The sequence below is a fragment of the Capsicum annuum genome, chromosome 2 (genome assembly GCF_002878395.1).
Source record: "Capsicum annuum cultivar UCD-10X-F1 chromosome 2, UCD10Xv1.1, whole genome shotgun sequence".
Lineage (NCBI taxonomy): Eukaryota > Viridiplantae > Streptophyta > Magnoliopsida > Solanales > Solanaceae > Capsicum > Capsicum annuum.
In genome coordinates this window covers 70,196,305-70,207,853 of record NC_061112.1, presented here as the reverse complement: position 1 = coordinate 70,207,853, position 11,549 = coordinate 70,196,305, and the positions used below count along the sequence as shown (strand labels likewise).

Sequence of the window (11,549 nt, the reverse complement as noted above, 5' to 3'; positions counted from 1 at the left end):
TTCGATTCATTAATTTATTTTTAATCCACAGATCCAAATTTTTCAACTTATATATATATATATATATATATATATATATATATATATATATTATATTTAATTATTTCTTATTTTAAAATTAAATCCAAACTGTCTGATCAAATGATGAATAGTTTGGATCTTATTCAATTTTTCAGCTCCCAAGACATGTTTCCTCTTCGCAAAAGAAAAGAGAATCCACGCGTATTACTTTTCCCTAAAAGAATGATGGGTCACCATTATTTTTCCACAATCAGCTCCCAACCACCGACCTTCTCTCTTTCTCTCCCCCTCACACCTCGTCTGCCGCCACCCAAACTGGAATGCCATAGCTGCCGTCTGGCACCCCCCTATGCAAGAATCTCCTTTTTTTCGTCATGACAAGCTCATTAACCAAAAAGTCAAAAAATAATAGACCCCAAAAGGTGTTAGTATCGATCTTTGATGTTGAATCTACAATTAATGGCTTTGAAGGAGATTGATAATTCAAACTTTGAATCTTTTTCTTCCCGTTTTTATATTAAGGTTTCAATTCGGACTTTTAAGTCCGGATAGGCAGCTATAAATTGTAATCTCCCCATTCTATAGCGGACGGAGGAAAAGGAACGAATAATAAAGAGATAAAAAGAAAAGAGTGACGAAGGGTTGGGGAAGAAAATAGAGGGACAGAAACGGAGGACTTGAAAGTGAAAAAATTGAAGACGAAAAAGGAAGATGAGTGAAAGGGGAGTTTTGGGGGAAGAAGTAACAATCAAAAAAAAGAAAAATTTACAAAACTACAAGTTTCTATTTTGTTGTTCTTTGCCTAAAGTCAAGTTCTTCGATTTCGGGTTTTGGGTCCCAAAAACTTGATGTTGGAGCCCTTGTTTGCTGCCCAACACAAGGTACAAATTCACCTTTGTCTTTCCAATTTCATTTTCCTTCATCTCATTCTGATTCGGTGCGTTGAATACACGATTTTATTTTAAATTTTATTGTTGTTGCTTTTCATTAATTTTGCGGACATATATATACAAACACACACTGGATTCTAGAAAGTCTTTTTGTGTGTGAACTGAAAGTCTTTTGGGTGTTGAAATATATGGATACACGCGTTTACCTTATTTTAGTATCATTGCTTGTTATGATCCTTCTGGAATTTTGCCGACGAATATCACTTGAATATGAAATTTCATATTGCGTGTATATGGGCCTGTAAGTATGCGAATAGGTTGTCTTGAATTAATAGAATTTCAGGTTTTGTTGTTGATTCTAAGAAAATGAAGTCATATGTAATCCCGATCAAGTTTGTGCTCTCGTTATTGATTCTAAAAACGAGTTCGTATGTGATTTTTGATTAAATTATGTTGTTTTGATTCTAAAAAACTGATTCGTAGGTAAAGTTTCAAATCTAATTTTGATTTTTTTAAATATCTTTATTTTGAGGGCGCCCCTGTTTCTACTTTTAAATTTCGGTTTGCGCAAGAAAAATGTTCCTTATTTTGAATTGCTCAAGTATTTACAAGTAGCTTTCAATATAAGTTTTTATTTCAAACCAAAAGATTATTTAAGAACACTGTAGTAGTGTTGGAACCTTTGAATTAGTTGCGTTTGCATATTTATCTCATTTGCAAAACTTACTTTTGAAGTAAAACCTTTCTTGCTGTAACACCCTGAGAGTACACCCTGGGCGTCACACGGTGCTTACAGTCCCAAGGGACGATAAGCTAACCCATGAATGATATCTACTGTGAGCGCTGAATAATAATACTGAAATAAATGCAGAAAATAGGCTTAAATGCCACTGATAAAAATAACATCTGTTAAAAACATCTGTGAACTCAATACTTTTTGAACTGGACTAGTTTGAAAAGCCTCTAACTGAACTGTCTGAAAGTGGTGTTGATGGGACAAGCCCCCAACTAACTCAAACTACTGAACCACTGATAAATTGAAATAATGAAATAAAAGCACATCCTCGATAGATGAGGACTCACATATAAATATATGATAGCTGACTGGATCAGCCTAAGTGCGGTCGAGAGCCTGAACGTCCGAACCTATGATATGAGAAATCATAGCGCAACTAAGAGTTTGCGGTCAGTACATGGAATATACTGGCATGCTTGATGAGGTAAGGCTGAATGCAAGGGTTCACATACATAAACAATAACTGACTAAATGATATTGAGTAACTAAATACGAGAGTACATGGATAACTGAAACTACTAAAATCATGAGTATACAATACTGTACATATACATATAGACTGTAACTGAGTTTTTCTGAAGCTAAGTACTGAGTTCTGATAACTGAGTAACTAATATCTGAAGTTAGTGATAACGGAATTACTGATACTGAGTGACTGTGTCTGACTGTTTTGATTTTGTAGAACTGAATTGAATTCTAAACTGAGACTGACACTGAGACTGTATGAGGGAATCATCTAACTGACATTCCCCAAATAAGATAAGATAACTGAGCCGGGGTCCAATCTATAACCCCAATTGAAAGGTTGCTAATACCATGCCACAGGTACTAACAACTGCTGTGGAGTCAGTCCTAACTAACGGGTGACCCCTATGATCAGTCCTAAACTAGCAAACGATCCCTGAGTATGTCCGTTTTATCTAATGGGTGACATCTCATAACCTATGCTGGCTACGTAGTTCTATAACTTAGGGATTGTTTCTAGGGACCCAGTCTTAGCTAACAGGTGAGACCCTATCCCTAGGCTCACTTGGTGCTGAATTCTACTCCCAACTGAAAGACACTGAACTGAGTATATTGAACTGGACTGGACTGAATACTGAGTTTACTGAGTTTTCCTGAGTTTTGTAATTGACTGAGAGTTATACGGATCGTGACATAACTGAGATTCTGTAACTGACACTGGCTCTAGGTACACAACTAAATTATAGGGTATTAAATACCTCCAAGACTCGATAGCATGAAAAGTAAAGCATCACATGATCTTGTAAAGCATAACAATGTACATATGTTCATATTTCATCTATAGAGACATTTTATCACACACTTGTAGGGCATAAGCTTGTACATATACTAACATGTCATGATTTCATCACTTTATTCACATGGACATTCTATAAAACACTTGGGGAAAACAACTTAGTGCCCATAATCATGGATAGCATATAAACGTAGCAACTACAATGCCCAAACATACAACTTTATGGGTTTATTATGCAATTCATATAATTCCCCATAAATAATAATCTAATTTCATGAATCTTATAATAGTCATGGATTAAAACCCAATTAACATCATAGACACATTTATCTCTTTGTAAATTCAGGAGTTTATCAAAATAATCACATATTGATCACACATGCTATTCAATTCCATTAAACTTGCACTTAAATCATGGATTTAAACCCAACTAATAGCATGAATATAAATTCAATCTAATTCAAACATAGAAATCATGAATCTGAGATCTTGTATGTTTAAAAAGGGTTCTTGGACTTCATGGGTGAATGAAACCCATGAATGAACACCTAACATACCTGAGAGGATTAATCCTTGAAGGTTCATGGTAAAATTCTTGAGGATTGACCTTGATTCTTGAAGTTAGGGTTTTTGCCTCTCGAGAGAGAATGTTTTAAATCTTGAGAAAATGAGTGAATAATGAAATATTAGGTCATTTAGGGGTCATTTGGTTTGAGGTGTTGAAGCAAATAATCTCGGGATAAAATAATAATTCCCAGATAAAAATTTCTATTGCATGTTTGGTTGGCAATATTTGGGATAACTTATCCCGAGACTAATAAATAGTCCCGGGATTAGTTATCCACTCAATTGGTGGGATAACAATCCCACCATAATTTATCCTTGGGATAAATGTATGAAAGGACAAAAATACCCTCAAACTCTATTAATTTTATTTCTCTCACACACACACATATATATATATATTCATAAATAATAAATTATGTTTAATTAATGTATAATATATTCATAAATAAATTATATATATATAATAATAATTAACGTAAACTGGTAAACTGTATAATAATTATGCTTTGAACGTATAATATATATTATGAACAGTATAACATATTATGAACATAAATATATATTATGAATAACGCATAATATAATCATAAATATATATAAATTATATATTCATAAATTATGTTTAATTAACGTATAATTTATTAATTAATTATGAATATAATATATTATGTAATATTTAACATAATTATGTAATATATAACGTAATATATAACATATAATATCATGAATATATTATGAATATATGTATGTTAATTATGTTTAATTATATATATATATTATGTTAATATATTTAATTATAATATATTATGTTTTATTATATATAATTTAATTATACATAACATAATATATAACGTAATATATTCTCTCTCACACATAAATTATGTTTAATTAACGTATAATATATTCATAAATAAATAAATTTTGAACAATTTACCATTCAAAATGGTTGTAAAATATATAAATTACGTTTATTTATATATTTTAATTTCTCTAAAAAATAATAAATTTTTTTAAGAATGAATATTTAAAGATTAAAAAGAAATATATATATATATATATATATAAAGTTAAATAAGATGGAGGGTATTTTGATAATCAATCAATTTATTCCTAGAAATTATACCATGCATATTACTTTGAGTACAACAAACCAAACACTCAATAAAAATTAATCCCAGCATAACTAATCTCAATATAACTTATCCCATTATAACTTATCCCAGTATAACTAATCCCAATATAACTTGTTTTTAAACCAAATGACCCCTTAGGGTATTAATCTCGTGTTTAGGCTGATTAGGGGTTTTGAGAATTGACCAAACAACCCCTGAAATTAAATAATGAAAGCTGGGAATCCCGATTTTTCACTCCGGCATCGCGTCGGCTAGAGCTGTGCAAAAGTCGAACTGATCGATAAATCGAACCAATAAAAATGATATTGGGTTATTGGTATTGGGTTGTTATTGGTTTTATAAAAAATTTTATTGGGTTATCAGTTCGGTATTGATTTAGGCCTATTGCGTTATCGGTTTAACTGATAACCCAATAAGAATACACTAAAATTACTATTTTACCATTATTTATTTATTTTATATAAATATTTATATTATTTATATATATTAATATTTTATATGATATTCTAGTATAGTGAGAAAATATTCATAAAGTACTAAAAGCAGTCATACGGTCACAATTCACAAACAACTCACAAAAGTTAAACAACTAAAGAGTAAAGAGTAAAGGCGAAACGACGAGGTTAAGAGAAACCGACACTCCGGCGGTGGCAACGGCGAGGGTCAACGGACGGTGAGGATTTTATCAACGGTCACTAACTTGTGAGTAATTATTCAAACTCTTGTATCCTTTTGGCAATTAGAGGTAAATTTCAATTTCAATTTCAATATTGTTCAAGTTTCCCTTTAAGAATCTCTTAATCTTGGTTTACTTTGAAAGTATTTCATGATTTGTTTTCTAATTATTGTCTAAATTCTATTTTACAGTGACATACACATGGCTGAAAATACTACAACTGATGAGGCAGTGATTCTAGCCGATGAAAGCATTAATTCAAATATTTCACGTCAAAAACATAAACATTCTATCCAGACGAAGGTAAAGAGAGAAAGAAAAAAAGGTCTCATGCATGGAATCATTTTGGATCATTTATTGATGAAGAATAAAATAAGAAATCAAAGTGTAAGCATTGTGGTCAAGATTATTTTGCTGATTCAAGTAAAAATGGTACAACGGTAATGCTCACTCATTTGTTAACATGTTCAAAGATGCCTCGGAATCAAACTGCTGACAAAGATCAAACCCAACTAGGCTTTTAATTTGTTGAGGGCGGTGTTGCAGGTGATGTGGCTGTTGTTTCATGGAAATTTGAGCAAGAACAATGTAGGAGAGCTTTATGTCGCATGGTGATTGTGGATGAACTCCCTTTCAGGTTTGTTGACAAGGAAGGTTTTAGAAACTTTATGAAAGTAGTGCAACCTCATTTTAAGATTCCTTCTTGTACCACTGTGACACGTGAATGTTTTAAAATGTTTGATAAAGAGAAACAAAAATTGAAAAGGTCCTTTAGAGAAGCCCAACAAAGAGTCTGTCTTACCACTGATACTTGGACCTCTTTGCAGAGAATTAATTATATGTGCAACACTGTACATTGGATCGACAGTAAATGGATTATGCACAAGAGGATAATTAACTTTTGTCCAATTACTAGCCATAGAGGTAAAGACATGGCTAATGAGATTAGTAAGTGTTTACGTGATTGGGACATAGATAAAATTATTACCATCACAGTCGATAATTCTAGTTTGAATGATGTGACTGTGAAAGAGTTAGGTAAGATATTCACTAAATGGGGAACCATTTCATGAATGGAGAACACCTTCATGTAAGGTGTATGGCTCACATTATTAATCTTATAGTCCAAGATGGTTTGAAAGTAACTGGAGTGTCCATTGAAATGGTTAGAAAAGCAGTGAAATACATAAGGCAGTCCCCTGCAAGGTGTAAAAGGTTCCAAGAATGTTGTGAAGATCTTGATATCAATAGTAAAAAATCTTTATGTTTGGATGTTTCTATGAGGTGTAACTCCACATACTTGATATTGAATAGGGCGATTGAGTGTGAACATGGATTTTTGAGTTATGTTGATCGTGATATTGGCTTATCACAATACCTTCAGTTTGTTGAGGATGAAGAGAGAACAGTTGCCGATGCACTTTCGAGTGATGACTAGGACCATGTAAAGAAAATTACCAATTTTTTTCAATTTTTTTATGATCTAACCAAATAAGTATCTGGATACTCTATGTCACATCAAATTTACACTTTCTTAAAATTTGTGAGGTTTCTTGTTATTTGAAGCAGTTGATATCGAGTGATGATGATGATCTTTTGGGTAAAATTGCATCTTATATAAAATAAAAGTTTGATAAGTATTGGGGTAGTCCAAAGAAAATGAATAAGATGATTTTTATTTCTTATGTTCTGAATCCTCGACACAAGTTTGTTTCGGTTGGTTTTGCTCTTCAAATGATGTTTGGAAAAGAAAAAGGACTAATTTTAGAGAGTGGGGTGAAAGACTACTTGAATTTTATGTATGGTGAGTATGTAAAGTCTTTTTTCAAAAGATAAAGATAGTCAACATTCTTCATCTTCATCAAGCTCTTTATTTGAAAATTCTAGTTCACTGCCTTCGAGTTCAGGTAGTACTGTTCAATCGATAGGGTGTTTAGGGTCATTCATGGATGATCTAATGAAACATAAAGCTGGAAATACAGCAATGGTTAAAACATAATTGGAAAAGTATCTTGATGAAGCAAATGAAGGTAAAACCAAGAAATTCAACATCTTGTCTTGGTGGAAAATACATTCACCCAAATTTCCCATTCTTGCTGAGATGGTTCGGGACGTGTTAGCTATTCCCATTTCAAGCGTGGAATCTGAGTGTGTGTTTAGTACCAGTGGACGTATGATGGATTCATTTAGGAGTTTATTAACTCCTAAATTGGTGCAAACTCTAGTGTGCATTCAACATTGGATTCGGAGTGAATCACAACCTGTTAGTATTGAGGAAGATATAGATGTCCTCAAAAAGCTTGAACGAGGTAAAAATATTCTAATTGTATTAGTTTTGTATTTTTATTGTAAATAATCGTTAACAGTTTCGTGATTTATTAATATAATTTCTCTGTAGAATTGGCTAATACTAGCATTCTTGATGATTGACGTGGAGTTGAAGTTCTTCTTTTTTTGCACTTGAATCTGGGCATCTGTTAAGCCGCATATCCTAGCTATAATTTGTTATAAGTCATATATTTTCTTAAAATTAGTCACTGAATATAGTGAATAGTCTAGCACCTATGTAAGTGTAATATTTATTAAACGAGAAAACATTCTTGAAGCAAAGGAGTCCCTGGCTATATTAACCAAGTAAATCATTTGTTTTATGCAATTTCTGAAGCATTCATATCTTAAAAGAGATAGGTTGAAAGATTATACAGAGATGGAGTTCTTGAATTATGAATTCTCATTGAAGCCTTTACTTCTACTAAATCCTATGCTATCTTTCTTCATATGACCCATTTCTGTTTCCATTTCCCTCGTCTGACCGTCTTCGCTATTTGATCCAGATGAGTTCAGTCCATATTCACTCATTGGATTACTGTACTGATCACTGCTGCTATATTCTTGACTTGTCGCTAGTGCCATCTTCCTGAATTTCTTCATGTCTTCATTGTATTGAAGTGTATCATAATCTGTACTTATATATGAGCTGCATAGTGTGTTGTGTCTAGGTTTAATCCCTTCATTAAGGTTTGATAACGAGATATCTCCTTCCAAAGCTCAGAGAACCTGCTCAATTATACTGTATAAATTTAGGCTAGAGGATATTATATTTAAGTTTGCAATCTATATCTTGACTAGAGCATTAAACGTAGTATTATTTAGTTTTGATTAGTCGAGAACAGTAACGGAGGAAAGTTTTGTGTATGTGGAACTTCAAAGCATCATTTTAAGTATTTCTCAAATGTACAATGTTGCAGCTTGTATACTAGTATTGCTCCTGTAGTTTATTGTTCTTTTACTATCTGATGTTTCTTGTATGATTGTCGTATTATTTTGTTGTAGTCACTACTATGTATGCTTTATGATGTTTTCACTTCCATTTATACTCTTCCTGGGCTGCTTTGGACTGTTTTTTGAGCAGAGGGATAGTCTATCGAGAACACTTGAGGTAAGGGTAAGGTTTGCAAATTCTCTACTCTTCCCCGACCTCATTTTGTTGGACTATACTATGTATGTTGTTGTATAAGGTTGCAGCTCATAGTAACTTGAACTTCCTCAACACTTGCTATGTGTCTATCCACTACGACTAAAATAATCTTTAATACGATATAGAACTTTACCTGTGTCATTCGTGGTCGACGCTTTGCTGAATTACGCACACAAGCAGCACAACAAGCAACCATGCGAGCCATCTCAACTAGTATGACACTAGACAAGTTGTTCCTGGAGATCTTTAAAGTTATTAGATTATAAGAAAGGACCCATTGTGACGATAACTCGCCGTATAGTTTATTGTGACTCAATTCCATGTAAATTAGACTTGGATAGACACCAAAAGCTTCTGATATGTTGCTAGATAATTGGTTATCATCAAGCTTAACTCTAGATAGTGTAGAACAATTTCTCAAGGTTCTAGGGATATTACCAATAAAATTATTATCATATACTATGAATTTAGTAAGTGATCCACCAAGGCACATATTTTGTGGCAAGTAACCAGAAAGATTATTCTTTGCTACTTGAAAAGAGTATATTTATACATAGTATGTTTGCATATGCATACAGTTGCTTCACTTTCATCATCAGGTTATGACTGAATTGTAATGTGTTATGTGCTATGTTGTAGGTGTATGTGTTTTGGCAAGATTTGGATATTTTCAAAAACTTGAAGCGTTTGAAGATTTTTGGCGAGATTTGGATATTTTCAAAAGCTTGAAGTGTTTGAAGAGTTTTGGGAAGATCTGAATATTTTGAAAAGATTGAAGAACTAGGATTCTATTTTTTAACTAACGTTCAATTCAAGTTTGAAGATTTCTGTAAACTAAAACTCATTATGCAGGATCTGGCGGCAACTAAGATTTTGTTGTTTTATGTTGGTTTTTACTGTTTCTATTTTATAAGTATTTTTCTTATTGGTTAAACTGAAAACCAAACCATTAAGAATAAAAAACCGATAAACCAAAAATCGATAAAAAATATCTTATTGGTTGGTTATTAGTTTTACATATTTGAAAATCGAAAATCGATAAACCGAACCAATAACATACAAAACTAAACCAAACCGACCGATGCACACCCCTAGCAACGTCTCACTAGAAATTGGAAAACTAGGAACTGGCTGATGGTGCGACGCGATGCCATTATGGTGCCTCACTGTATGTGAAATTGGCCTTGGCACGATGCACCATTGTCGCGGAGCAACACTAGAAAAGTGACAATTAGGAAATTGGCTAGTGGTGCGATGCGGTGGTATCGCGTTAGCTCACAGGAAAATGACAATTGCCATTTAGACATACTCTATAACGTGCTACTGGCCTAAATGACGGTGTTTAATGACTTAAACTTAAAATAGCCATAACTTCTTACTCGGTTATCGGATTTAGGCAAATTTTATATCGTTGGAAAGCCAATTCAATTTCCTGCACAATGGCAGACTCTACACTAAAAAATATTGAGTGTTTTAAAAATTTCATTTGGGATTACTCATGTTCTATGACTTAAATTAAGCTAGGAAAATATAGGGTATTACTATATCTCCCCCTTGGGAACATTCATCCTCTAATGTGGCTAATGAAGCTGATAAACACTAATAGACTGAGTTTACATACTGAATATGTACACTGAAACATAACTGAACTACTGACAGGCTGAGTTCTCCTACTAAACATGCATATCTGATGCACGATTACATGACTGAACTGATTCATGAGCGCATGAATGAATATTTAACGTTAAAGGATACCAAGTTTATAACTATAACTAGACATAGAACTGAGTAAAACTTAGGATGACTGTCACTTTATGCTAAGAATATTGGCTAACCTGAGATCATTTACTGAACATGCATGAATGGGAACATGAGAACATTACTGAGTTTGTAACATGATACGTGGACTGACAATCATGAATTGAACTAGTTTCCTTGAATACATGACATGACTTGGGAATGGTCATACGACTGACATTGGAATAAGATAGTCAAATTATGAGTATCCACTACTCCAAACTGGATATCATTGCATGAAGAGAAATTGGAAGGTTTAGGACATGAAAGATCGGGGACCATAGTGCATCTCCTTCTTGGGACACTATGTCCCTCGTAGAAGCTGACTTGACTAAGATACTAAGGAAAACTGAGACGATGCACGGGGCACCTATAAACTGATTTGTGACTGAATATCTAGGATCTGAAACTGAGGCATGATACATGAACTGGGCTGAACTCGTAACTACTAGGATGCTCTATCTTGGAACAGTCATATTCACAAAACTTTGGATAGTACGACTGGGTGGAAATATAGGGAAACCGTATGAACTTGTCTGCCTGACTGCTAAATTGAATTCCTAGCTTTACAAACTAACTCATGCTGAAAACTTATACTCATCGGGAGCATTCCTTGACACTCTTTGTATAAATTTCTACTGACTTTAGGGACCAAGGAAATCCTAGCATGGTCTGAGTAATACATTTGAATAAGAAATCACAACATGGCCCCAATTTTGTAATATGGAGCAAGGTCTACTAAACGTCATCTAAGATAGAGTTTTTAAGACTCATGCATTGAAAATACTAACTTGACATCCTAGCCACATTTCTCAACTACTCTAAACTGAACTGTCACCACTTTACTCTAAAGTCTGGGGTAGACACTGAGGAGGGCTCTGCTAATATTTTGGGTCTTACACCAAAGTTGACGGCTATATAAGGGTTACA

General features: G+C 33.4%; 1 long non-coding RNA gene and 1 pseudogene across 1 annotated transcript; one reads left to right on the top strand and one right to left on the bottom strand.

Annotated features, from left to right (window-relative positions):
* The first annotated feature begins 208 nt into the window (after nt 1–208).
* On the top strand, nt 209–6,934 carry LOC107860822. Its single transcript, XR_001671608.2, has 3 exons — nt 209–902; nt 5,536–5,647; nt 5,891–6,934. It is a non-coding gene; the product is annotated as an uncharacterized LOC107860822 (long non-coding RNA).
* Nucleotides 6,935–8,044: 1,110 nt separating this feature from the next.
* Nucleotides 8,045–9,110, bottom strand: LOC124896327 (annotated as a pseudogene).
* Between the last annotated feature and the right edge of the window lie 2,439 nt (nt 9,111–11,549).